The sequence below is a fragment of the Ceratotherium simum genome, chromosome 17 (genome assembly GCF_057802395.1).
Source record: "Ceratotherium simum simum isolate JZ-2026a chromosome 17, ASM5780239v1, whole genome shotgun sequence".
NCBI lineage: Eukaryota > Metazoa > Chordata > Mammalia > Perissodactyla > Rhinocerotidae > Ceratotherium > Ceratotherium simum.
Window position 1 is genome coordinate 25,613,995 of NC_141916.1, and position 27,846 is coordinate 25,641,840.

The window sequence follows — 27,846 nt, forward strand, 5'->3', positions numbered from 1 at the left end:
AGGAAGATTAGCCCTGAACTAACATCCGTTGCCAATCCTCCTCTTTTTTGCCGAGGAAGATTGGCCCTGGGCTAACATCCGTGCCCATTTTCTTCTACTTGATATGGGATGCTGCCACAGCATGGCTTGATAAGCAGTGCGTCGTTCCACACCTGGGATCCGAACCTGCGAACCCCAGGCCACTGAAGCAGAGTACGAGCACTTAACCACTACGTCACCGGGCTGGCCCTATATTATTTTATTATTAATTATCATCATTACCTGAGTCCTTGACTAGAATTATTTAACAATCTACTCAAAATTATTCATATTTGCCAAGTGCAACTTTAAAAAATGGTCTCTTTATTCATGATTCAGTGTGGCTAATTCAAAATTCAACTATAGCTATGTTTTAAAGACCTAAGAAAATGTACATTTCCCCTTACCAAAAGTCTGGTTTAATAGGTCACATTATAATTTAATATGACAAGCTAAAAAAATACAGTAACATTAAGAGTAACTTACTAATCTGATGTAGTTATAACAATGGCATACTTATATTCATAATAAAAATTACAAATGTGAGTACTGTCTTTATGCATGGGAAATGTGGAAAATTTATAAGGTGGAACTCAAAGTATTGTGTTTACTTATTTATGTAATCACATAGTGATTATAACTTTGTTTAAAATGTGTATGTCCATTGACCAAATTGGAATTAATTTGGGGAGGTTTAGAGAGGGTTTGCTGGAAAATAAAAATAGCCCAACATCCATTTTAGTTGCATTCCTATTATTTTTTAAAACCATAATAATATTCTTATCTCCCCCACTCCCCAAATAAAAGCTGGTCTAAATATGCAGCGTGTGGTGAAACTCTTTCTGTATTAACCATAAATACTATGTGTTGGCCTATGTCACCACATCTACAGACCTGGGTGTTCCATTTTTGTAGCACTGTGATTAATTAAATTACTAACTTTTAAGCAAATTCTCAGGACCTTGGATCTTATTCACATTCTAATTAGGCCGAGCCTGAAATTACAAATGGCCCACGGGGAAGTATTATACCATCTGTATTATATCTAAGAAGATGGAGTTTGTGAACTGTTCGGATGAACACAGCAATGAGCCATGGCACCTCTCCCGGCAGATTCATAAATGACTATGAAGTGCTGTTCCAATAGGAAAGACTATATAAATGTGACATTAATGATCACCAGTTGGAATCTGGGTCACTTCAGCCATGACTCAAAGATCAAACGCTATCGGATGGTAATGAGTATGTGAAAGTACTGCAGGAAAGCATTCCATCTCTTAATGACACCTTTGTGGGCCTCCTCAGCAGACTGTTAGAGGGTGGAATAGAAATAAAGTTGCATATGCTCCTCGGTCTAGAGGCCAGCCCTCCAGGTTACAGTTGGCACGCTTTTGCAGAGATGTTTTACGAACAGTTCACAGTGGTTTCTGTTGTTCCAACTCCGTGGATATACAGAACCTTTCATCTTCTGCCTCTTTTCCTGACCATTTATTCACTTCAAAGTAATGGCAGCTCTTTTGCATATTCTCTGCCACCATTTCTCTTCTCTGAAAAGTAAGAAGAAATTGCACTTACAAATGCATTACCATTTAATGTTAAACTTTCCCATTTTTATTTCAGTTTAGGAGCATCATTTTCATTTAATACACATTTATTGAGCCCCTGTGGTTTGCCAGGTACTGTGTTAGGCTCTGGGAATACAAACGTTAAATAAGAGTGGTTCCTGTCTTTAAATACCTCTCCGTTTTGTAGGGAAGGAACGCATTTAAGCCCTTACTTGCAAAAGATTGTGGTAGAGGCAGGAATAGAGAAACGTACTAGGTAGAGTAGTGGCACAAAAGCAAAGGCGGAAGTCATTTGTTCTGTGTGGATGGTTAAGGAAGGCTTCTGAGAGGAGGAGATGGATGAGCTGGGTATTAACAACTGAATAGGAGTTGGCCAAGCCATTAGATTGGAGAATGATTCATTCTAGGCAGAAAGAAAAGTATGTGCAAGGGCAAGAAACATGAGACAAGCCTGCTACTCAGTGAGTTGCAAGTATTTATATTTGGGTCTAAGATTAATTGTGCTCTTGGTTATGGACTTATTGCCACCTTTATAAAACCTCAGTTTCAATCAGAAATAAGATATGAATTTTGACAACTGCGATCCTCTCTGTCTTTTCTGTGGTTAACTTAAGCTTCTGAATAAGAGCTCTCGATTCTCCTTAAATGTTGCATTTACCTGGCCAGCCTGTCAGGCATTTATCCTTGTGTCTTTTCATTGTTATGTTGGCACAATCTAAACTTATTTACTCTTCGGTTTCACTGCCAGGTTTCCATTTCAGCCTCAAGTGTTTAGACAACATTATATAATGAGTGTTATACTTTTATGACATTTGCTTAAGGACTGTAAGAGCTTTTCATGAAAGCTAATGGTCGGAAACAAAGAAGCCTGATTGTCACCAAGTGGCCTCCAGATGTGTTTTATTGTGTTGGTATCTCTGTTTTGTTTTCATAAAAACTTTTTTTAAGCTTGAAAAACCTTACAAGCAGAAGTAGCAGACGATAGACTCATAGGAGATGAACTGTTTTCTTCATTTCCTGATGATTTCTTGAACTCCCCTTTTAAAAACTATGATTCAGCTGAAAAAAATCCATAACAATATAATTTAAAGTACTGTACTTTTAAAAGCAAATTGTGTATGTTTGTTTTTCAAAGATAAACTCACTTCTTATGTTGGAAGTTTCTTCTGTGTTTCAATAGGTGGGGATATTAAAATTGTGATTTAACATCTTTTGGAATTGCTGCCATCTAATTGTTCAGTGAGCAGTCAGTATGTTTTCAGGCAGTCTGGCATGTGATAAATATTTTGTAGCATATGCGGCTGAACATGCCAATTTCAAAGGGCTTTACAAGCTTTAATTAATTTTCACAACAACCAGATGCACTCCACTTTATTATTGGGAAGTCCACAGACTGTGGAGTTGAGAGTCTTGCCTGGGTTTGTCTAGCAAAGTGGTTTTCAAACTTTTTGTGGATAGCTGAACACTTTTCTCAAACCCAAGGTTATGTGGAACCGCAGCATATAAAGTAGGACTTTTGTTGTTGAGAGGCAGAAAAGAGGTTCATTATAGGGCTGCCAGATTATCAAAATAAACAAACACACAAGATGCTCAATTGGAATTTCATATAAACAGGGAATAATTTTTAGTATAACTGTGTCCCAAGTATTGCATGTCTCTAAAAAAATTATTGGTGGTCTATCTAAAATTTAAATTTAACTGAACATCCTGTCTCTTACCTGGCAACTCAAAGCTCCTGGCTCTAGCCCCATCTTCCCAGCACCCTTGTCTACTCCCCAGGTGGGGGTCCTGGTTCCGAACACAGTTTGAAAAACACAGATTGAAGAAATCTATACACATGCTGAGAGAGAATTAGTAATATATTTTTCTTCTCAGTCCAAATTTAGAGAATACTATCACTTCCTCGACTATGTTAGAGAATCTCTGTGATCGTGCATCATTGCTGCACATGATTTTAGAGAATTATTGCCTTTGTTTCGCCTTTCTTATTTCTTAGAATAAAATACTTTAGTCTCCCAATCTTTGGGGGCGATGTGTGTTAAATCATCTATTTGTAGAAGTCAACAGTTTAACTCCTGTGAGTAAGGAGAACTGAGGCTATAGTCAGAATTACAGGTTGGCCAAAAAGAGTCCAGAAAGAGGAAAATTGATGGGATCTTGTGAGTGTGATTCAAAAGCAGCCCAGGGGAGAGGTGATGCTTGTGGGCTTATCCTTATCTTTTGGTCTAATTGGCCTGTACATGTTTTAGTGGTCCTGGCTTGAGGACAGTACCCATTAAAGTAATTCAGTTATTTTGTTCCAATATTTTAAAGTGGCCCTGGGATATTACTCTCATTTCTCAAGCTGACTCCTCCGTGGAGTATTCTTAGTTATTCGGCCATTATATTTCTCCACGTAATTGAGTGCAATCTGATTAGTGATCAGAAGCCCCTAAGTTTGTTTAGGGTGAAATGATGCTCCAATGCCCAAGGGACTCCCTGGATTAACTGATGAAAAATCTTTTTTTGAACATACAAGAAACTGAGGACTCCTCCTGGAAACCCAGGGGCTTTGCATTTGATGCCTTGCATGGGTGGCCTGCTAATTCTGTATAAGTTTTTTGTGTTTGCAAAATGTTAATAGTGGTTTATTTCATGTAGTTAGATTAGGAATGGGTATGATTTTATTCTTTGTCCCTTTTTCAGTTTTTCCAAAATTTTTGCTATGTGTGCTATCTTTAAAATAAGAAAAACAAGTATTCGTGATACATTTTAAACATTTTGTGTGTGTGTATGAGGAAGACTAGCCCTGACCTAACATCTGTTGCCCATCCTCCTCTTGTTTGCCGAGGAAGATTGGCCCTGGGCTAACATCCGTGCCCATCTTCCTCTACTTTATATGGGATGCCGCCACAGCATGGCTTGATCAGTGGTGCATAGGTCCGTGCACGGGGTCTGAACCTGCGAACCACGGGCCACTGAAGCCGAGCATGCAAACTTAACCACTATGCCATTAGGCCAGCCCCTTAAACATTTTTTGAAAAAACAAAAAAGCCCATAAGTAACATTTCTATGTTTAAATGTACCAGAGTATAGAAGAAGATAATCTTGGATATAGATAATAATTTTTTTTAATTTGCAAATGCTTATATGTCTTTGAAGGTTAATTGTAATGTGAAATCTACCCAAATCGTTTACACTTAAAATTTATCTCTTATTCATTTGTTCATTCATTCAACAAATACTTATTACAGAAACGTAAGATAAATATATTCCTATATGTCACAAGAAAAGGTATGGTGGGTGGAAGGAAAAGGAATGAGAGATCCAAAGATACAACCCCTGATCTCCACCCTTCAGGGCTTTATTATGTAGTGAGGCTGGGCTGGGAAATACACTCACACAGGTCCACCCGAAATGGGAAGGAAAGATGATTGGCCTCAGATAGCAAATGAGCCTTTTTTTTTGCTGAGGAAGATTTGCCCTGAGCTAATATCTGTGCCAGTCTTCTTCTATTTTGTATGTGGGTCGCCGCCACAGCATGGCCACTGATGAGTGGTGTAGGTCCCCACCCAGGAGCTGAAAAGCGGAGCACAATGGACTTAACTACTAGGCCACAGGTCTGGGCTGCAAATGAGCTTTCTGATGCTCAGTGAGAGCAAGTGACTTTCATGGGGCTGTGTGTCACCATCAGTACCTAAAGACCCGGGTCACCCAGGTGCCTATTGGGGGCTCATACTCTTGCACCATAAACACAAGTGCAAACTCCCATCCCAGGAGCTGGATCTGAAAAGCCATCAGAATCCCTGCTTGTTTCCAAACACAGGGCCTGGGACCCAGAAGTTCCTCTGCTCCCCCTGACCAGCTTTAGATACAGGCTGGGTTTGGGCTGGATTGTTCATCTCCCCCAGGCTGGGTTCAGGGATTTTGTTTTTAATCAACTATTTAATATAAGCTACAGGGATATTTTATTTTTTCTATTAGCTTCTTTTTGAATTCTCATAGAGCAAGAAATAGCCTATAATTTTATTGTTAGAATATCCCTTCATAAAATTCCTTTTATTGGTCTTTTTTAGACTCTGAAACTCATACTGTATCTATAATATAAAGCCCAAAATATTTATATTTTTCCTTTTATAATATTAACACGGGAAAAATTAAATATTAATTATGTTTACTTCCTTTCACAGTTCAGATAAGCCCATTTTACTCCACATTTCTCAGTGGCCTGATGAAGGTGGAATTTGTCAGACGATTTGAGGGGATTTGCATGATAAAGTCTAGGAAAGTAAACTTGTATTTGATAAAACAAACTTTAGGGTCAAGGGTAAATTCAGACAAACTATTGCATATTAAATTGAACTGAATTATTGTTGACATTAATATGTAAATGCTTGTGAAAATAATCTCCCAAATATACAAAATAGTAGCTTTAAAATAAAGCTAAATATTTTCTTCTTTATTTTAACTATAAATATGAATGTTTATATAATTTTCAAGAACTTACTGAATATGGAATTTTTTTTCTTAAGATGCACATTTGCACTTGGAAATCCACTGAAATAAATATGAAAGAACTTTATTAAACTTTCATTTTTCTTATGAATAAATTAGGTGTTCTCTAGAAGGAGCACTATGAGTGCCATTCAGAACTGCCTAATCATAATTCTGTGAGCTGTTGAAATCAAATAAATGTCTTGGTCAGTTGAGCTGCCAGATGGAATTTTATCTAAAACCTGTACAGCATCTTTTTCTTTCATACTTTAGGACTCCTGTGAATTTTATCACTAAATCACTTCATACCCCATTTAGAAGGTAGCCATGTAAGCACGGAATATGACAATTGTTTAACAGTGTGTAGTAAAACTTAAATAATTTATGACTCATGGAAGGGAACTGTATCCAATTGAAACTTCCAGGGTAATGGAGGTAGGTGGACATAACCACCCAGGTGTCTTGGAACTGTTCCAGTTTGAATTGGCTAATGAGCTCAGAAGGCTGAGGTCTCGTTTGCTAGTTTACTTGTCCATTAGCACAGTGCCACCTACCATCATGCTGGGACATTGATTTCACATTGATTCACAAAGGAATGCCTTGGGTCACACGGTGACTAGCTAGTCTATAGCAGGTGTCTCTGCGGGACTCTGATTTCAGAAACTTCACTGTTTGCCTGATGACATAATCTTTCAGCTATACCAGCCAGAGCAGAATTTCCAATACCACCCTGCTCATCTTAAACATGAACCTTGGCGGAGCGATGTGTTTCCATTATCGATCCATCTGTTCCAGGGATTACATCACCACAAAGGAATTAATTTGTCTTGTTTTGAGGGTCATGTTTAATTGCATAGGTCAGCAAAGAATGATAAATGACTGCTTTTTACTTCAAGTCTGTGCCTCCCTTTTTCTCTAAGACTGCTGAACAGTACAATCATTTTCTTAATCGGCACAGCGGGCACCCTAAGGACGACATACAAGCTGAAAAAGGTTACTGCTATCGAAAACCTGAGTTAACCAGTCCGGAAAGTGAAATGTAGAATATCCTTCAACTAACGCTCGAAAGGAAGCCTCTCGCATCCAACAGGAAGAAGGGAGGCACTAGATGGCAGTCTTGCACAAACTTGAAATGACCTTTCTTCTTAAAACAAACGCATTCCCTGAAAGCAGTCACTTCTGGTCCAAATGAACTTGGATTTGAACTCTACTTTATAAACGTTGGGAACCTAAGAGCATTATGAGGTTTTAATGTCACATGACAGAATTTTGTTTTTGAAATTAAAAACGATTCCATGTATACTTTCAAGGCCCGTTGCTGAACTGATTTATTGACTGAGTTATTTTAAGGCCCATTTTAACTTTACATTTTAAAATGCTGTCAGAGCCTTTTTAGACTTGAAAAGCTAGAAAAAATGGTAGTATGTTCATAAGGTGGAAAATTACGCAGCTGTTATAAAGATACAGAGGTAAAGTTGTATGAAAACATATTCAGGATAATTTAAGTGGAAAAGACATAAAATAGCAAGTTGGACGTGTCCCTCTTTGGAGAAGAAGAGTATATACACATCTGTGTTCGTTTTTGTGTGTCTGTGTTGGTCTCTGGGAGACGAAATATGGATTTTTTCTTTCTGCTTATTATTTTTCTACCAAAAACTGTATTTTTTCTGCCATACAGTAGAGTTTTTTAAATGCACACAAGAGAATAAAATTGCCTTCCTGACCTAAGATGAGCCTCTTGAAAATACTACTTACTGTCATTTCATTTTTTCCATCAGGCCTATTTGTCACCCTACCTTGTGAGGTTTTTCGTGTGGTACGTTAGTATTACCTGTGGGAGTTTTGTCATTTAAAATAATGCAAAAAGTGTTCCTCATGTTCCAAAGTATGGTGAAAAGGATACTATACATATTAGCAAGTTCTATACAGATCTCGAGGACGATTTTTATGTTTAATTTATTTTCTTTAGTTTTATCTCCAGGTGGGTGCTTATTGGACCAGATTCCATCCACAATGAGCATTTATTAAACACCAAAGATGTACAAATCACATATTATCGGAAATTATAAATATTGGGTTGTAAGGTTGGAGATGAAGGTTTGCAGGGGTTATAATGCGTTTCTCTTCAGTGTGTGAGTGAGTGTGTGTGCGTGTGTGTGTGTTTGTGTGTTTAAAGAGGAATACATATCCCTCCTAAGGGTGATAACCCTTATACTTCTTACCTTCTGTCTTAGACCTTAATGTCATTTAGGAATTAATGTTCCATTATATGGTGGAGAAAAGTAACATTAAAAAATTAATAATTGAAGTATTTTTTTAAATTAACAGCAACGATACACCAAAAGTTTATTTCCATTTGGGAAACACCCAGAAACAATCTGGCAAGACTGAAAATTTCTATACCAGACTGTACTCTAGTAGCTTTTATAAAGAAAGCTCGCAAAGTGCAGTTCCATTCAGAAGGGGTCACGGCCTGGCCCCATGGCTTAGCGGTTGAGTGCGTGCGCTCCGCTGCTGGCGGCCCGGGTTCCATCCCCGGCGCGCACCGACGCACCGCTTCTCCGGCCATGCTGAGGCCGCGTCCCACATACAGCAGCTGGAGGGATGTGCAGCTGTGACACACAACTATCTGCTGGGGCTTTGGGGGGAAAAAATAAATAAAAAAATTATTAAAAAAAAAAGGGGTCACTGTAGACTTTTGGGGGATATTAGAGATTATTGAAGACTCTATTCTGCCATTTAGTAGAATGCCTGGCACAGAATATGTATTCAATATATATTTGTTCATCAATTGATTGGGTCTGTCAGGAGCATTCTTAGTACACAACAGATCACTTGGATTGACCATCTTTCCGCCTTCACACTGCAGAGTGATCTATCTAAAATGAAAATCTGACTGTGTACTTCCCCTCTGAGCCCTCCACGGCCCCAGCTCTCCCAGCACGTCACCATCTCCCTCTAGTCTCTCCCTTGCCTTGAACCTCTAGCAACACAGGCTAGAGTAGAGTGTCCCCCATATCTTGCTTCACTTGTCTCCTTGCAGGGTAGAGCCACATTTTTATGCCCCCTCCCCCCATCCCTAGTCCCTTATTCTGGCCCATTTTGGGTGAATATAGTAGTCACAGAATCAGACTTCAAAGCCAGACTTCAACACAGCTCCTCAGAGGGCAGTTGTAGTTCTTCGTCGGTTCCTTCAGCCCAGTCCTTCTCCAGCACCCTCCCCTCCCCAGCCTCTGGGATCCTGAGGTCAGCGCTAGCTTAAAAAGAAAAAAAAAATGAAGCTAGGGAAGCTGGTTATGGGTGAAAAGCAATTAGCAAAGAAAAGCTGGTGCAAACAAATACAACGAATGGAGAAGACCAGGCTGGGCCAGGCTCTGCCACCCAGGAGGATTTGCTGCTTTGGTTGTTGGGGGCGTGAGCCCATAAAAAAGGCTCTCTGCTTTCCTCTTCCCTGTCCCTGTGTCCACCAAGCATCCCATCGTATATTCCATGCTGCCTTCTTTAACGGCAGTTCATCCTGGTGGTTATGGCCTTGGAAAAAGCACCACTTTGGGATGGGGGAGGAGGTTGAGGTGGGACAGTTGCTTCATGTCCCTCCTCTACTCCTCCTTCCCCCAAAACGCACTGCCTTCTGGATAGAAGTACTTTCTGAAGTCTCTTGGTTCCTAAGGTGACCCCAGGCCTTTCCTTCTACCCACTGCTCTCCCGTATCTCTCCAAATTGCCTGGCTGACGAGAGTTTAGAAGAACATCCTGTTTTAAAACTTTCAGAGCTAATGGCCCTCCTCAGCCGTCACCCACAGTCTTGCTGTGCTGGCCGAATGTTCTCTCAGCATGGAGAGAGCTGCTGTTCCCAGAAGTCTGGTGATATCTACTGGCAACTCAGAGTTCAGTGAATCTGGGAAGCCCAATTAAGATATTAATATTTGTATTTGTCCTTGACTGTACTGACTCAGTTATGAATCATATTTTTAAATAAGTGAATATCTGTGTTAACTCTTTTTAGGGGTTTTTTGTTTACTTTCAGTTGCCTACTGCTAGTGTTCTTGCCCCAAATAAGATGTATTTAAATAAATGTAAATTAAATCAAGTTAATCCCTTTTGCAATAATAGGATTATTGTTCTTCGTTACGAGTGACATGGAGCCCTACACGTCTGGATACATTACAGTAAATGTATCCTTTTGCTTTTGTTTACATTCCACTAGGACTCTGGAATCCAAATAATTCTGAAGTTGACCCAAAAAAAAAAAAAAAGAAATTAAATCCTCTTACAACTACCCTTCCAAGGATGTTTCTTTGAATACTTCAGTGAAGTTTGGGAAATGTTGGTATTCCTAGATTTTAAAATATGACCTCAAGAAAGATTTCAGTAGTGTTTTGGAAAGGGACATTTTTCATAGTGGGAGAAGGGGGGCGTGATGAGTCCAGTTTTCTTGATGTTCTTTCACATTAGAAATTGCTCCATATTTAGGGTGACTGTACATCCTGGTTTATGCCTGTTGTCCCAACGAAATTATTAATTGCACTCTAAAAGTGTCGTGGTTTGCATAATAAATTATATGTTTTCTCTATCTATATTCTATTTAATTATCAAACAAGATCAGGATTTTTTGTTTGTCTGTAATTAAGTCTTGCAAGGAAATGCAAAAAAAAAAAGTATTGGGCTTTTTAAAAATTCCAATACTTACGTAGTTTGAGAAAAAAGCGGTCAGTATTCTTACTCACCCTGCTTGACGTTGGCTTGCCACAGGTAAGTTTCTGTTTTGGCAGTAACTTCCCTCTCTATCCTCCAGAGCCATGCAATTGTCCCGATCGCAATTTAAAATTTTTAATTAAATCTGCTAAAAATTTGAATGCAAGCTGTGTCTTTGGTGATCCAGTGTTTCTGAGCAGTAATCTGCATCAACTGTCTTTGTAGTAAAGTTTCTTCCACCTTTATATAATTCATATAATTTATTTTTTCTCTTTTCCTTCTGTGATTTAGGGTACTGAAGCTGCTCTTTGTGTAAGGAGGATGTTCACATCTCTTCTCTACATTATGAAGTTGAGAGTTCAAGTTTATCTTTCTGCATCTGCCTGCGGGTCTCTGTCTTGCTTTGGTTCTTTCTTGTCTATTTGCTATTGAATCCTTAGATCTTCGGTTTTTCTTACATTTATTCATTCATTTCTTCATTTCTCATTTCTTTCATTGCTAGTCCTAATTTTTTCGTTTCTTATTTATTTTTAAGATATCTTGCAGAGGTGCCTTATTTCAGAACTCACTGTTGTTAGTACTTTATCAGCTAATTTCAAGTACACTAGCAACTTTTCTTCACTTCCTTTAGCTCTAATATGTAAATCATATACTTTGAGTCTGCCTTTTTAAAAATGTTATCAATATCTTTTACATCCTCAAATTGAATTTCTCTGTCTTTTACACAATCTCTAGTGAGGTTTCTGTCCCCCTCCTAATCTTTCCCTTTGTAATATTACCATGTTAGCATATATACTCTAATTTTCTAATACAATAAATGAGATAAGATATCTCTGCCTTTGATTGATTTGAAAATGGGTGAGACATTACATTTTCACCTATTTGTCTTGGAGCAGATGGTGGTTCAGTGACTGTGACAAATTCCCAGAGTAATTTTGAATTAGCAATATATCTTGGCCATGCTTAAGAGATGACTTTTCATAGTTACTATACATAAGCATTGAGTCACTATCATTAAAAACGGACATGTAAAATAGAAAATAAGATAAATTTCATTTTACACTCTGATAAAGTCTCTAGTGAGGATTTGTCACATATGTATTAGCCTGCAATTGAAACTCTTTGGGGCCTCTAAAAATATGACCTTTACATTTAAACCAAATTAGTTCATTAATTCTTGGACAGAATGGAGTTCGCTTTCTACTGTAAATAATGCCTCTGAAAACATATCCACAGAAGATAGATGCCATCAGTAAGCTATTCTATGACTGAGCGTTATAAAATCTGTAAGTTCAATGGTGTAAAAAAAAATAGTATTCAGGAGGAGAACTTGGGTGGAGTAACAGGGAAGTTTAGTAGAACAAAGGAGGTCAGAGAAGTGACTGGGAGTGGTTAGAATGGGCTTTCTTACTGAAAAATGCCTTTGTCTGCTTGCGACTTTTCTACTGTGGTGTTATTTTTTTAATGGATCTTTCCTTCACAAACACACACAAAAGGAAAACAGAATAAAGGTTATTACTAAATATATAGTCCCATTGTTGACTCAGTACCCACCATCTTGCTATAGCAGATGACAGTTTATTATTAGTGGTCAGCATTTGAAGGATGTTGGTTTGATAAAGTATGACCCCTAAGCCACTTCCCTAACATGATCTTTCTAATATCTTCAAAAAGTTTCTGAGGCTTATCCCATTCTAATCTTGTCTGGCAGTGTGACAAATGCCTCAGGGAGGAGGGAAGGATATAACCTGTCTTCAGAGATTTATAGTATTTCAGGCATCACAAATCCTGTAAGACATTTCTGTTCTTTTGGGGGATAGGACTCTATTAATATTTTTTATATTATTAACACAAGTTAGCAATATTATTACCAGTTATCAGAACTGCCAATAGTGCATGTGTTTTTTGCATGAAGATGGCTCTTTTGACCTGCCAAGATTAAGGGATATTTTTTGCAGAATCAGATGCACATCCCTTCTTGCCTAACCTTCCTTGTGAACAGTGGTGGCCATGTGTGAGAGGACTCTCCGGGGTTGGGGACACTGGCTTCAGCCATGGCAAAGTACAGGCATAACTAAATAACTCTCTAGTCCAGAATAAAATATAGAAATAATAAATGCTTGCCTTTAATGCGAAATTGGATCCCATGTTCTCTCTCTCACTCTCTGTTTCTGACATTGTTTCCACGCTATCTAACAGATGGTCCCAGACAATAGAAATGGTCTAAATAAGTTTGAATACTGAGTTCAAAGACTAAGACTATCTAAATGTTGAAAGAGTTCCCGTTTTATCTGTGGTATCTAAAAATTTAATTCTCTACCTTAAGTTTGAAGAACTTGTTTCTGTTTCTTTCTTTTCTGGTCTATATAAAACTATCGGTTAGCACATTAATTTTGTGAAGTAATATTTAGGGAGCATGGATAAAACTGTCTTACTTGCATGAAATTTGTGTATTGTATAAAACTCTTCAGCATAGACTCTAAATTTCACACCTGGAATGTAGCTTCCCCTGCTGTGCAAACTTGATAAAGACCTGTTTAATTATGGTCAATCAGATCAGGGAGAATCAATAGCAAAGCCAAGGGCAGGTCCGTTGCCTATATCTAAGGAAGGAGACTAGGATGTTTCCCTTCACATGGAAAGTCTTAAGTAGATTTTATTTTGGTACTTTTTTTTTTTTTTTTTTGTGAGGAAGATCAGCCCCGAGCCAACATCCATGCCAATCCTCCTCTTTTTGTTGAGGAAGATGGGCCCTGAGCTAACATCTATTGCCAATCCTCCTCCTTTTTTTTCCCCCCTTTTTCTCCCCAAAGCCCCAGTAGATAGTTGTATGTCATAGTTGCACATCCTTCTAGTTGCTGTATGTGGGACGCTGCCTCCGCATGGCCGGAGATGCCGTGCGTCGGTGCGCGTCTGGGATCCGAACCCCGGGCCGCCAGTAGCGGAGTGCGCACACTCAACCGCTAAGCCAAGGGGCCGGCCCCTATTTTGGTACGTTTTAATTAGGAATGTGCATTAAAGCATCTTGACATCAAAATAACTCTTCTGAATATAAGACCTTTGACAGCTCAAATGGATTATATAGGTTAACGTTATTTTCTAAAAGCCACCAGGACACAGTTTGAAATGAGATATGATGGCAATGACAAGGAAGAAAAAGTGATTTCTTTGTAAGAGTTCTGATGCGTGTCTAGCACTTCACAGAGGCCTGAACTCATTATCACTTTGATTTTCTTTTTGGAAGTAGAAATGCTCCTTTTTCAAACTCCTTACTTCTCCCAATTACTTAATTTTCTACAGAAATTTACCCTCTACACTGCAGCCTAAAAGCTAGAACTTCTCACAAATGAAAAATGTATACAATCAATCATGCAATTAGTACACCTGGTTAAATGTCAGTTTTTTTTTTTTTTAATTTCATACCTTTTTGCTAGCTATTTGACTAGGAAAATTAACTAATTCAGTATACTTGCACTTCCAACAATGTCTTCTGCCTTCTCAGTAAAGCTTCCCTTGACTGCGGTTTGCACCGTATCCGCCATATATATCAGCTCTGACTCCTCTATGGGAAAATGAAGTTCTTTAAAAGAAAGTAAAGTCATAAAAGCCAAGGAATAACACTTTATTGCTTTCTGTAAGAAGACTTTTAAAACAGAGTGTTTCTTTGTAGCTTAGTGGCCCAAAGGCAACAGCAGTGCTAGTCACCGCGAGCTTGTGGTCCAGCGCCCACTCCTGGCTGACATCTGCTGGCCCAGGGTAGAGCCGGCTGGACCCAGACAAGCAGTGTCCTGTCGGAGACCTTCCCTGCATTTTCTACAACAGCATCGGAATTTTCCTAAGGCGATTTCACATCTGGAATTTTAAAGAAAGTTTGCCCTTCAATAAAATGGTAGTAAATCTTAGGAAACATTGTGCTTTTTTTGTTTTAATTAACCTGGCATTTCTGTACTAAACCATTAACAAATTATTGGTTGTTCCCTCTCTTTTTCACCCTTAATGGTAATAATGGACAAAGAGAAGAATTATAAAATGCTCTTTTGTGTGTTACTTTTGAATTAAGGTGGCAGAAATATGTCACAGAATATCTGTTACATTTCTTAGATAATATGTATGCACAAATCTAAGGTATAAATATTACATTTTATTCATGCAAAATAGCATCATTCTGAAGATGTAGAATTTGTATGATTAAACAATACTGAGACACATTTCAACCGGGTGGCTTCTGTGGGACATGCCTTTATCCAATCCTCAGAGATACTGTCTTACTTGGAAGGCTGATTCGGAGGCTGTCATCACTACAATGTGTCAATTACTAAGCATGTAAAGTATCTCTCTAAAAGCCAATTTTAATGACTCCAGCCTGCTATTAGAATAGTCTAATCAAATTGTGAAAGTGACAGTTACTTATTTTAAAATGTCAAAGCTGTTCACTTTTTGATTGAAAAAATTGTGATGCTTTTGGAATGAGTATCTTACCGTGTTTGAAGAGCTTTTTTTATATAGATAGGAAAAGTTTGCATGGTTACGTAAAACAGTCTTGAAACCTAACATTTTGATTTGCCAGTTTTATAAAAAACAAGATGCCTCCCACAGAAACCTCTGAGTTGTAATAACTCAAGTGTTCCGTGAATTGTGCATGACAGATAACATAAGGATGGATCCAGCCCTTCCAGCTCCTAAAGCAACTTTTAAACAGACAAACATGGACGTCTTTACAAGTAGACCATTTGCAGAGAGAAAGAGAGGATGGTGTGTGAATAGGTGATATAAAATCTGGAGTTCCATTATTGATCTGCCCCCCAATTTTAAGGGAAGCACATGGTCGGGAGTTTGCGAACTAGAGCTGATCTGCTCTAATGTACAAAGAGACCTGAACTACTGAGCTTGCAAGTTATTTAGAATTTGCAATGCATCTTCCCAGACAAACGGTGTGACCAGTTACAATTCCCTTGCTTCCTTCATTTGTCCCTCCCTTCATCCATTTAACAAACACTTATTGCATTGTTCCTCAGTTGAGACTGTTCCCAGCCCAGTCCACAAAAGGTTAAAGCAGAATGCAGATGTGTTGACTAAACTGCCTTTATTTAAAAAGAATTTAACCATTGTCTTGAACCCTCCCCAAAGCTTAGCTTGATGTAGCTAGAACAAGGTTTCCTGGGACCCAGTAGCACCCAGTCACCACTCTGGTAGAAATGAATGGCCTGTTCTCAGTGTGTGTCCTACACTGAGCTGTAACCTCTTTGAAGGCAGGGCAGTATCTCCTCCAACCTGGGTGCCCAGCACCTTGTAGGTGCTCAGAAATATTTGTTGAGCAAATTTCTGCATTATCCATTTGAACCCTTCTTTGAAGCCCATAATGCACTTATGTATAGCAGAAAATTAAGTCACGATTGACTGTACAGACTTGACTAATTGTAGAACTCATTTGTTCAGTCGTTTAATAAAGACTTATTAAGGCCCTACTTTGTGCCAGACCCTGTCTCTGAAGAAGGGTCAAGATGCAACAGCACAGACCTGGAGCCAGACTGTGTGTGTCTGAATCCTGGCTACAACACTTACTGGCTGATCCAGGCAGGTTGTTTAACCGCTTCTGTAAAGTGAAGGTAATAATGGTCCCTCCCTTAAAGAGTTGTTGTAAGGATTAAATTAATGGCTTTAAACATAGTGCTTAGGCCCTATATAGGTATCAGTTATTACTGTTGTGGCTGGGGTGTTGGTGGTTATTAGAAGGCAAAGACAAGCATGTCATGAGATACAGGTCTCCCAGTTTAGGGCTTCATCTTCAGCCCTGGGAAGCCACCGAAACCTTTTAAGCTGGGGGGGGTGGGGGGGGGGTGGTATGAAGTCTGCCTGTAGCTTTTTGCCTCTGCCAAGGCCAGAGAACCTCATTCAGTGAATTCAACAAGCAATTGCTTAAGGCACCCTTGTAAGTGGCCACTTGACATAATCAATAGGGCTTTATGCCTGAGTCACAGAAAAGAATATGGATTGTGTTCAGGAACTGAGTGGGGTGGTAAATGTTTGCTTACCTTCAAAGTGGAATTAAGAGATACATAATATTACAGACCTGCCTTCAGGCTATTTGTAAAGAAAATCAAATTTGGTGATTAAATATTGAAAGGTGTAATTCTTTTTACTCTCTGGACCTCTTAGAATAATGGAAGGTTTATGTGCACTGGGAATAGGAGTGAAGTTATTGCTAATTCTGAGTAACCAAGTAGCATATAAAAAAAAAATGCCATATAGAAATAATGGGCATTCTAGAAAGATTTTAGAGGGAAGATTTTAAAAAGCTATTCTTTAATAAGTAAACTTTCTTTCTTTTTTTTTTTTTTAATTTTATTTTATTTATTTTTCCCCTAAAGCCCTGGTAGATAGTTGTATGTCATAGTTGCACATCCTTCTAGTTGCTGTATGTGGGACACGGCCTCAGCATGGCCGGAGAGGCGGTGCGTCGGTGCGCGCCCGGGATCTGAACCCGGGCCGCCGGTAGCGGAGCGCGCACACTTAACCGCTAAGCCACGGGGCCGGCCCAATAACCTTTATTTCTTATTGTTGTAATATTTAGAATGTATTATAACTTACAAATATACATTTATTATATTTTAAAACTGTGTTAAACCATAAAAAACTGTAATGAGAAAAATTTCAACCCTGAACTCTTGTGTCATTTGAAACATGACGAAACATTGGAAATAATTATTTTTGTACTTTTCTATTTAAAAAATTAATTATGTGTATGTAGTACTCAAGTAAACATATGTTGTGAAAGATCTTAAATTTTAGAGGTGGGGGTAAGAAAAGCACAGAAAAGAAACATTGCTGAACTGATTTTATACTCCCACATAAAGATTATCATTTTCCACGTATTTAAACACAGTGATACTACTTAAATCCAAAAAAAATTTGGGCTAAGTTTATTCTGTTTTCCTCTATCTTCTAACAGAATTTGTGTATTCTAAAAGAGTTTAAGATTTCTTTTTAAAGCTACCCACCCAAAGCGATACTTTTAAATGGACCATCCCATCTAAGTGTCGGTATTGCACTACCTAGTAAGGTACTCTGTGTAAGAAAAAAAATTGTAGATCCATTCTATTTTATTCAAACTAGAGGAATTTTTATATTAACACCTATTATTGCCAAGTGCTCTAGGGAAAGAGTTGATGAAGGGAACAAGAATCTAGATTTTAGGAGGAAAGTTCTATGTTTTAAAATCTCCACGATGAATAGAATTTGGATGTGTTGGCGTTAACATATTCATTCCCTTTATTCTCTTGCGTTTGGCTAAAAGTCTTTTTTAAACTTGAAACTTCCCTTTTTTAGTAGGAATTTGCCTCACCTTGTGTGATGCTTTTGCTGTCTTATTGGTTTCTAGCTCCTCCTTTGAATAACTTGTGAGCTGTTAACTAGTCTAAAAGGGAAATAGAGAAGTAATCTCCCACCTTTGGAACATATTAGCATCCTATTCCAGACTCCTTTTATAAAAGATAATTAGGGAAATAAATTTCCACAGTTTTCTGGGAAATAGTGTCTTTCTCCAACTACAATTTTGGTCATTTTTATAGTGTTTTACTTCATTCTACAAATTTCCATTTAAAAATTATGAGTTATTTTACTTTTTTCCCTTTTTTGCTCATTTGTGTTTTCTAATTTCTTTACAAGAATGAGAGGTACTGTATAATAAGCACTTAATACATACAAGGCTTACATGCATTATCTCTTTTAATCTTCACAATAATAAGCAAAATGAATTCAGTTCTAAGACCCTTTATAGTATCAGCTTATTTAATGCTTACCACAGCTTGATGGGTATTTTTATTATCCCTATTTTTCAAAGGAGGAAACTGAGGCAGACGGTCAATGATTTGCCCCAGGTCACCTGGGTAAGTGGCAGAACCAAGCTTGAACCCAGATAGTCCAACTGTACAACCCATTCTCTTAACGGCTGTACTGTGGTACCTTTCACTCCATCACGTTCAGATGGCCTGATGTTATCTGTATTTTACAGATGAGGAAACTGTAGCTGAGAGAGGTTAAGTAACTTGCTCCAGGTGACCTAGCTGGGAAATGGTGGAGCTGGGGAGACACCCAGCTCCTCTGATTCTAGAGCCCTTATGTTTTTCAATAACTTAATACAGTAGACATATTTGGGGGAAAAAGAAAGAACCTGAGGGTAGCATCCAAATATTCATATTCTAAGACCCCACTTCCCGTTTGCCAGAGAATCTGTTCTGTTGACTCAACTTTAAAACAAGCTCTTTGTATGCATTTCTGATAAAGCTGCGGCTTGCTACTACTGCTCACAGCTACCTGAGCCCAACTCCTTTAACTTCCTGCTCCCTCGATTCCTTTTCCAAAGAAGAGCAAGGATGTCTTCTTCCTGGCAGTGATGCCCCTGGCAGTGGTGGTCCCTCAGGAATCTTGATGATTCCTGAGACATTCCCACTATTTCCTACAATGTGGTTGGCCATAAGGATAATAAGAAAAAAAATAACAAATATAACTCATTTGTGGGGCACTTTCTCTGTTCTAGGCCCTGGACTAAGTACTTTTCATGCATTATCTTATTTGATTTTCACAGCCCTTTGTGGTAGATACTATTATTGTCTCCATTTTACAGAAATAGAAAATAAGCTATAATGACATTAAGTAACACTCTTGAATGTATACAGGTAGTGAATAGCTAATGGAGCTATTGAATAGCTTTCAATTGGTATCTGCCATACTTTACAAAATCCATCTTCTTAATCCCCATGCCATTCTGTAGGTTAAGGACCGTAGTGATGACTAGTTAAACATTATAGAACTAGACTGGGGTTTTTGGTGGGCTGGGGTGGTATGGATCAGCTGCTTCTTCCCAAGTGGTTTTAAAAATTCAAAATCCTTCATTACATTGGTTAAAAACACTATGGTCTCTGCCTCTGAAATTAACTGGGCTCTAGCTTTGGACCCTTCCAAAAGCAGGCAGTCTTTTCAGAAGGGAGGATGTCCAAATAAACATCCTCCTCCCTTGGACCACACGCAGAGAAAAGACACCAGCTCGAAGCTGTTGGCCTAATGTGTGTTTTTCTCTTTCCTCTGCTCTCCTCCTTCTTTATTTATTTGCCACCATACAGAGATGGCACCCTTATTCTTTACAGGTGGATCAATATTTACAGCCATTCAAAGAAGACGTTGGCTCTTCCCGTTCTGTAGACTGCTGGGTAACAAGTTGCCTGTTTTTCTGGGGCCCTTCGCATCTGCTAGCAGAACCGCAGTTAGAATTACTAGGAGCTCTGAGAGGTGGCCAGTTCAAAGGAATTTTGTTTGGAGTGCTCATAGCCATCTTCCTGTTTGCTAGGAAAGGAAACTAACCCTGCTACACACAGGAGGAGACCCAGAAGGTGGAGATGTGCTTCGCGGTAGACATTTATTTCTCCATCTTTATTTTTTTCTCATGATCGCCTCAACATTCTGATGTGTGATCACAACCATCTGTACAATTATAGTTATTTAACCTACTGTAAGTTTAAAATTGAAAGTTTCGTAGGTGCATATTAACAAGGGTGGTGCTGATAAATAAAAAATAGAGGCAGCTGATCACAACAGCATTTTTAAAGTAATGAATGTGATTGGCTTTAATTATAAAAAAAAATACATATGTCTAGCAGGCTTCCTCAATAAGGCTCTTTTATGCTGACTGCGGCACATTTTTCCTCAAATAATTGCAGAGCTCAGCTTTATCATTAAGCAGATGGTTTCTATTAATTCCCAAGGAAAGTAAATGATTGCAATTAACCGAATACTCAAAACTTGAGTATTTCAGAGTTAAGTCCTATGACTTCAGGTATGAATCTGTGTCACCCTTTTTTTCAAGGGATGCAAAGAAGAGAAACTCTTTTGACAATTTTATAATCTCTCCGACTTTATAGAGGGGCTTTGAAAGTAATTTTGAGAGTTCTCAGAGCTAAGTTAGTGCTAAACCCTGTAGCCTGGCTGGTTCTAAATTTTTGTGGTGTTTTTCTCTGTTTTGGTAGTGGAGAAGGCGTTGAAAATAATCTAATAAATTTGAGTATCAGCTGAAAAGAGTTCAAAACTTCTGTAAATTTCAGGTAGTACCATAGAGGTTATTTCTTTTAAACAAATGCTACTTTGTCTTTTTTTGCCCTGTTGTACCACATGTGTGAGACTATTTCATCGGCAGTTTCAAAGAAAAGATAAATTGATGGAGAATATCCCCATGCAAGTCGACCTCTCCTCCCAATAAAATAAACTAGTGTTTGCAGCGGATTTCTTCACACTTGTTGATTTTAACCAGATAATATTGATTCCTCTCTTCATTTTAAAACTTAGTCATTTGCTCAACACGTTTTTGTCTGAGTGGCCTACTGTGTGCGAGATGCTAGGTCTGGAAGTAGAAAGGATTTTGTTCCTGATTTCGAGGAGCTTACAAAGCAGGTGCAAAGAGACATTGTAAATAATCACAGTTCTCTGAGATATGAGGATGGGAGCATCTCAGCACATGGGCAGGTGTCAAGAGTCAGAGCAGAGATAGTACTTGAGCTAAGGCTAGAAGGATGAATAGAAGTTTCCCAGGCTCTCAGCATGGTGGGGAGGGAAGAGTGTGTGCAAGGTAGGGGGGCCCAAAAGCAGGCTAGGTGCAGGGACCTCTCAGGTAATTAGATGTTGCCGGAATGCAAATTTCAAGGGAAGAGTGTTGGAAGCTCAGGTCAGACTGGTCGGCTGGGCCAAATAATGATGCCCTTTTATGCCTTGTTCAAGAGGAGTTAAGATTTTATCCTGTAGGTGATACTCTTTGTGGCAGCAGTCTGGAGAATAGATAGATTAGAAGAGGTGAGACCAGACTGGGGAGATAAGTTTGCAGTCTAAATTGCAAAATCTAGGGAAGAGAGAGAGTCTATGGTGACTTTTAGCAACTGTTGGGAGGAGGCAGGCCCATTCTATGAGATAGGGACTGTGGAAGGAGAAAGTAAAGGGTGCCTTCGAGTCATCCAAGTGGACGTGGTCAGTATGCGGTGGGATTGGAGGGTGAGGGTGTTACATGGTCCCTGAGCACAAAGGACACATATGGCTTTGAGTCACAATAGGCCCTACCCTGAGAACTCTGCATGTGACTCATGAAACCATGTCAAGATAAGCTTAACAACAACAGATATTTTAATCTTTGTCTCCCCCTTGTGTTCCTTAAACTAGTTATTTTGTACAGAAACTCCCTTTGGTGTGGATCCTGCTGTAGCTTGTTCGATGTATGTTCTTACCCTGACCAAGCTTCAGGTGTTCCCCTTGATGCCACACGTGCTGAGAACCCTGGGAAATGAGGAACGCTGGGATGGGTACAAATTGTTAATTAATGTTACTCCTAATACTTTTATTCTAGCTTCCTATGGGGAGAGGTGACCTTTATCTAGAAAGCTAGAAGCCACACAAGTGCTCTGCCTTCTTCTTACACCAATCACAGCCCCTTCTGAGACTCAGGTTTGCATCTTTATCATTACTTGAAATTGGAGATGGGGGTTGGACAGGATAGCACATTCTTTCCATCTGAAATAATGACCTCCATCTTCCTCGCCTCCTATCCAAATACTGACCTTTAAGGTCCAGCTCAAATTCCACCGCCTCCCTCTGAAAGTGAGCCAGTCCTCACTCCTTGGAACCGATTATTTTGCACCCCTTATTTGCCACTTAGCTTATGCTGCCTTTTGCAGTTAGTTATTCTGGTGTGCATGGATGCCTTCTACTCCAGGTGGAACTCTCCTCAGAGGAGTGCCCTGATGTCCTCTTGTCTTCTATATTATGCTTATGTTTAGGAAGCACATAATAAATACTTTTGTGTTAATATATTAGGGGATTTAGAGATATAGGATATTTTTTTTCCTACTACCTACACTGTGAATGTTTAACCTTGATTTTCCTCTCATAAATTAAAATTGTCGGTTATAAACATAGCTGCCTTTATTAGGTACATAATATTGTTAATCTGAGAACCTTGGAAGTAGGTTCATCCATTTCCCAGCTTTTAATCTGATTTGGCCTAATAATAATAGCTCATATTATTTGAGTATCACATATGTTTTCCAGTTCAGTCTTTAAAAATAACATCATGAATTAAGAGTATTATTTTCTCCATTTTGTAGATGGGGAAACTGGGCCTTAGAGAAGATGAGTAACCTGTCCAGAAACACACAGCTGTGAGGAGGCAAAGCTAGGACATGTGCCCGGCTGGGTTCAGCTCCAACTCCAGATCCTGGGCTTTTATCCATTGCATTGTGTTCCTGGCTCTGGTGCATCTGTTACGTTACTTAATCTGTCCAAGAACCTTCTACATACCTACCTTTAGCCTCATTTACAGATGATTCAATCTGTCTGGTTCCCGCGCCCTTGCTCTTTGGACCATACAGCACTTCCTCCTATTAGTGCTTGCTAGGAGGATGCCTCAGGTGGAAGTTTGAGGTAGCTCAGAGATCTCTAAGAGCCTTCCCATTCTAAGATTCTGTGTTTGTAAAAGCTAGAGGGACCGGCCTTGTGGCCTAGTGGTTAAGTTCAGCACATTCTGCTTCAGTGGCCTGGGTTTGGTTCCCGGGAGTGGACCTACACCACTCGTCAGCGGCCATGCTGTGGCAGCGACCCACATACAAATTAGAGGAAGATTGGCACAGATGTTAGCTTAGGGCACATCTTTCTCACCAAAAAAAAAAAGCTAGATATATAAGAGAAATAACATTACAGGGATAGAAATAATTTCAGCTACAGAAAGTAATTTCAAATCTGCTCCAGATTGCTCCTATTAGTAAAAATACATGAATACTTGGGAACTGCAGCTAATTACAAAAAAAGTAAACCCAAAAACTCAGGGTATATTTTGTCAGAACTGTTAACAAGTCATCAAAATGGCTGGTTCCAATTTCTCTTTCTTCCTTTTCTCTTCTTGCAAAATAGTTGAAACACAATGAAAGAGAAAGACCCAACGACAGAACAGAAGTAGAGTTCTTGGAAAATTCACAAAACTACATAATTTAGCCAGGAAATTTAAGAGTTTTATTGCCTTGTTAGAAAATTTGATGCTCACTGAAGTCAGCTTAAAAAATTCTCAAGTACTAAATGGAAGATTCATCACTTTAAAGGGTTCCAAGTAAAGAAGAATATTTAATTCTTTCATCAATTTGCCTCAAAAAATCCTGAAAGCTGGATAGAGTCAGCAGCAAGTCAGGTGAAAAGTTCCTTCCATTGTATGAATCTGTTTTCATTTAACTTTTATTAATGTCCACTACTCCCGTTTTGTCTCTATATAACATAATGTTGTCTGTGATTGATTACCAGTCCATTTCAAATTTATGTGTGCTGTGATTTAATTAACTTTTCCCTTAAGCAATGTGTTTTGAGACATATTAATGAGGTGGGAGTCTTTTCAGAGTATTCATAATTTATACATCTTTGTTTTTTCTTTTGGCTTGGCATCAAACTTTGAAATTCTGCAAGGCAAAAGGCTGGATTCTGAGCCTACATGACTCCAAGGAGAGTCTTCCAAATATTTTCAGGCATGTTTGCTCATCATTGTTTAGAAAAGATTACTTTCTTACATCTAAATTCTTTTTTTCTCTGCTGCCAATTGAGAATTTACTTGAAAAAAAATCTTTTGGCTGCATAGATTCTTTTAGAGTCATTCAAATTAGTTTCATGACAGTTCTCCTATAAAAAATATTTTAATGTGTTGAATTTTAATGTTGTCCAAGAACATACTGAAAGGGTACAAATAACCAATTTAATGTATGTGATTTGGGGAGATTATGTATTTCTGCTATATTCTACTCAGTGCATACTTGTTATAAGGAACTGCACAATGCAGCCTTGCTTTATGCATCTGGATATCTGTGTCATTCATCCAATGACCTTCAACAAGTATTTTTAAGGCCCGCTAACTATGTGCTAGTTGCTGTCACAATTCAGTGTGGTAGCCCTAGGTTCATACCCACTTCTCCTCTAAAGCAAGAAATAGGAAAAGCAGCTAATCCATATCTACTATAACAGGAAGTCAGAGATCATGACTAAAATTTTAAAAGCAAGTATAGTAGTTCTACATGTTATTTAGAAATATGGAGATAAGTATCAGAGGAAATAACTACAAGAGTTCAAAGTGGTTGACTCTGGGGGCCGAACAACTGTGGGTAGAGATTGAATCCTGTCTTTATCTTGATGGAACTCTCCTGTCCTGCAAACGGTAAGGCCCATCATCTTTTGTTGTTGTTGTTGTTGTTGTTGTTTTTGAGTGGAAAACAAAAAAGGAAAATTTTTATTATTAGAAGTGGAAGTGAAGGGAGTTGGGCCAAACAGGTGGTGGCCCTGGGAGAGAGTCTCAAGGGCCAGAGGTTGGGGATGTCTCAGTAAAGAGGAGCAGATTGTGAATAGAGCCTCTGCCCCCAGCTGGGGACTCTTGGGTTTGGCCAAGCGCTGGGCTAAAATGTGGAAACTGGGCATTGACAAAGTACAGAGGGATGTGGGCAATTTGGCCTGTGGACCAGCACACACTGAGCAGAGCCCCTTTGTTGAAGGAAGGATGGAAAGTGATGAGCTGGGCCTAGGCTCCTGGCCCCCCAGAATAATGCCACAAGGAAGTAGTTCAAACACAGGGCTGTTTCAGCTGGGAAAAAGGAGGATGAATGGACCTGTGGATTTCCTTTCATGAGCACAGCCAGACACTCCCCACCAGGGTCCCAGACCATGGAGTGAGCCTCTCCCCCAAGTCTTTCTTCTCCATCTGCTGTGTGTATTGTTATCTCTGACAGTTCTGCCACAATTGTTGCTGACTTCGCACCTCCAATGCACCCCTTTCCCCCCTTACAACGTTCTGGGAATGGCAAGGAGTAAATCAGTGATTCCTCCAATACAGCGATCAGCAGTTGGTTTCTGTCTGGGCTCCAGCAGCCAGTCTGACATCGCCCTGGTACAGTAGGCCACATCTGGGGCTCTCTGACTGGAAAGACACCTGAAGTGGTAGCCGTGACTTTGCTGCCATCCAGGGACCAGAGCAGGTTGCTAACCCCACTTCCATGAAACCAGGGAAGGGGGACACAGGTCTCTGTTTAGACATCTCATACCAACATAGCAGCATCCACAAGTGAACCTGGGTGCAGCTGCCCCCAACTAGGGGCCCAGGCCAAGCTGGTGACAGGTGTGTACTCAGGGTGAGAGAGCAGTTGGGCATAGCCAGAAGATGGTTGGGTAGGCTAAGAAGTGGAGTTCAGGGTCCAGATGAGAATGGACCAGGCCACAGCCAGAACAGAGGCACCGAGGGGCTTCCAGGCCAGAGCCGCCACATTTCACTGCTGCAGGTGCTTCAGGGAGGGGACTGTAGTGCTGGACTGATTTGTGACTTAGGCAAATTCAGCAATCAGATCTTCACTCTTGAGAGATGGATGGGGAACAGGGACCCAGGGAGGGAGGAGGCCAATGGACAGAGTGCCAGGCCCCATGGGACCCCTCTCCACCCACTCAAACACCTTCTCCTCTGAGTTTGCAATTTCACCCAGCACCCCAAAAGGCCCATATCATGCCAAATGTTGATGCATCTCTTCCATACTTGCTCCCAGTGATGGATGAAGGCAGTTCTTGTGCCATGGTCCAGCATCCCAAGGGTCTACAGGGGATCCTTAGTCAGGTTTGGTACAGGAAGATTGGTCCACTGGCCCTGGAAGTTGAGAGGCTGACTCACATAGCTATTACCCATCACCAGCTCATTATTGTGCTGGTACAGGGTGACTTGACCCCTAGGCGGCACTGGAGGGAACAACTCAGGGAGCACTTCTTGCTGTCCAGGACATCTGACTCTTAGTTCCCCAGCTGGATTCGAATGCATATGGGTAGCCACCTGGGACAAACCGTATTGTAAAAAGGCCCCCATCTTTACTTGGCACATGGATGAAAAAGCCCTGGACCTGGACTCAGCTGCATGAATGTAACACTGGGGGTGGGAGTAGAGGAGATTTTGCCTCACCAGATTCCCAGCCCAAATAATGAAGGTTGCAAAAGGATTTCAATTGGTGAAACATGATAGACTACAAATATAACATAAAAATTAGCTACAAAAGTTGAAAAATTGTTGAGTAATAGGATATCGACACAGTACCAAAAAATTACATACACTAACATTGGCAAAGAAAAAAAATACTTCTATAATGGAGAAATCTGGTGCTCACCAACTTAACCAAGTGATCACTCCTAAATTCAGTAATAGTGGAGTAACCTGATATATTTCTTGATGTGAAACAATATGAAGTACACAACATCACCAATGAAATCTTCTTTCCAAGAACATCTAACATGAATCTCATCAAGCCTTACACAGTTTACAGGAAATAGAGAGGCTAGCAGAATGTGCCAAAAGACAACACAAGGAAACAATGAACTGCATGATGTCAGCCCTTCTACAAGACTCTTCAAAAAGTCATATCATTTTTTAAAAAATGGGGACACTATTGTAGACTAAAAAGACTAGAGACCTAGTGATCAAATGCAATGTAGAACCTTGGTTGGATCTTGGCTAGGAGGAAAAAATACTGTGGTTAAAACATTTTTAAAACAAATTGAAAATTTTGAGTGTAGATTAAATATTTGATGATTTTATGAGAAAAATATATAAAAGCCCTAGTTTTATAACCTTGCTTGCTTTGGCAATGTAGAAAAATAAAGCAGAATGCCACAAGAGCCCTATCTTTGTGAAATCTCGTCCTGTCACAGCCAAGTTCTCAGTCCTTACCTCTCCATAAATCTTTTCTCACACTCTGCCCATGGAATGACAGGATGTAGCTTCCAGCTCTGTCATTTACTCGGTTGCTGATATTTCCTAGGCAAGCCATCTTCCTCTCAGAGCTTCATTTTCTTGGTGAAATAAAGTAACTATGCCAACCTCATGAGGATTGTGTTCAAGTGAGTTCTGCTATAACCTTGTAAATGGAAAAGTGCTGAGTGAATGTGAAGTTTCAAGCCTGTTTCTCCTCCTTGCTCCAAGCTCCCCACGCCCCATGACTGGAGTGGGGCATGACTCTCTGTTATTGACTAGCACTGTCATAAACATCGTAAACGTGAAGAGGTCCACTACT

At 39.5% G+C, this 27,846-nt stretch overlaps 1 protein-coding gene and 1 pseudogene across 1 annotated transcript in view; one reads left to right on the forward strand and one right to left on the reverse strand.

Moving 5' to 3' along the window:
* PRICKLE1 (prickle planar cell polarity protein 1) overlaps positions 1-27,846 on the forward strand; it is a 103,082-nt gene that overhangs the window by 11,897 nt on the left and 63,339 nt on the right. The gene's annotated exons all lie outside the window — the stretch shown is intronic.
* Positions 25,047-26,648, reverse strand: LOC101399298 (aladin pseudogene; annotated as a pseudogene).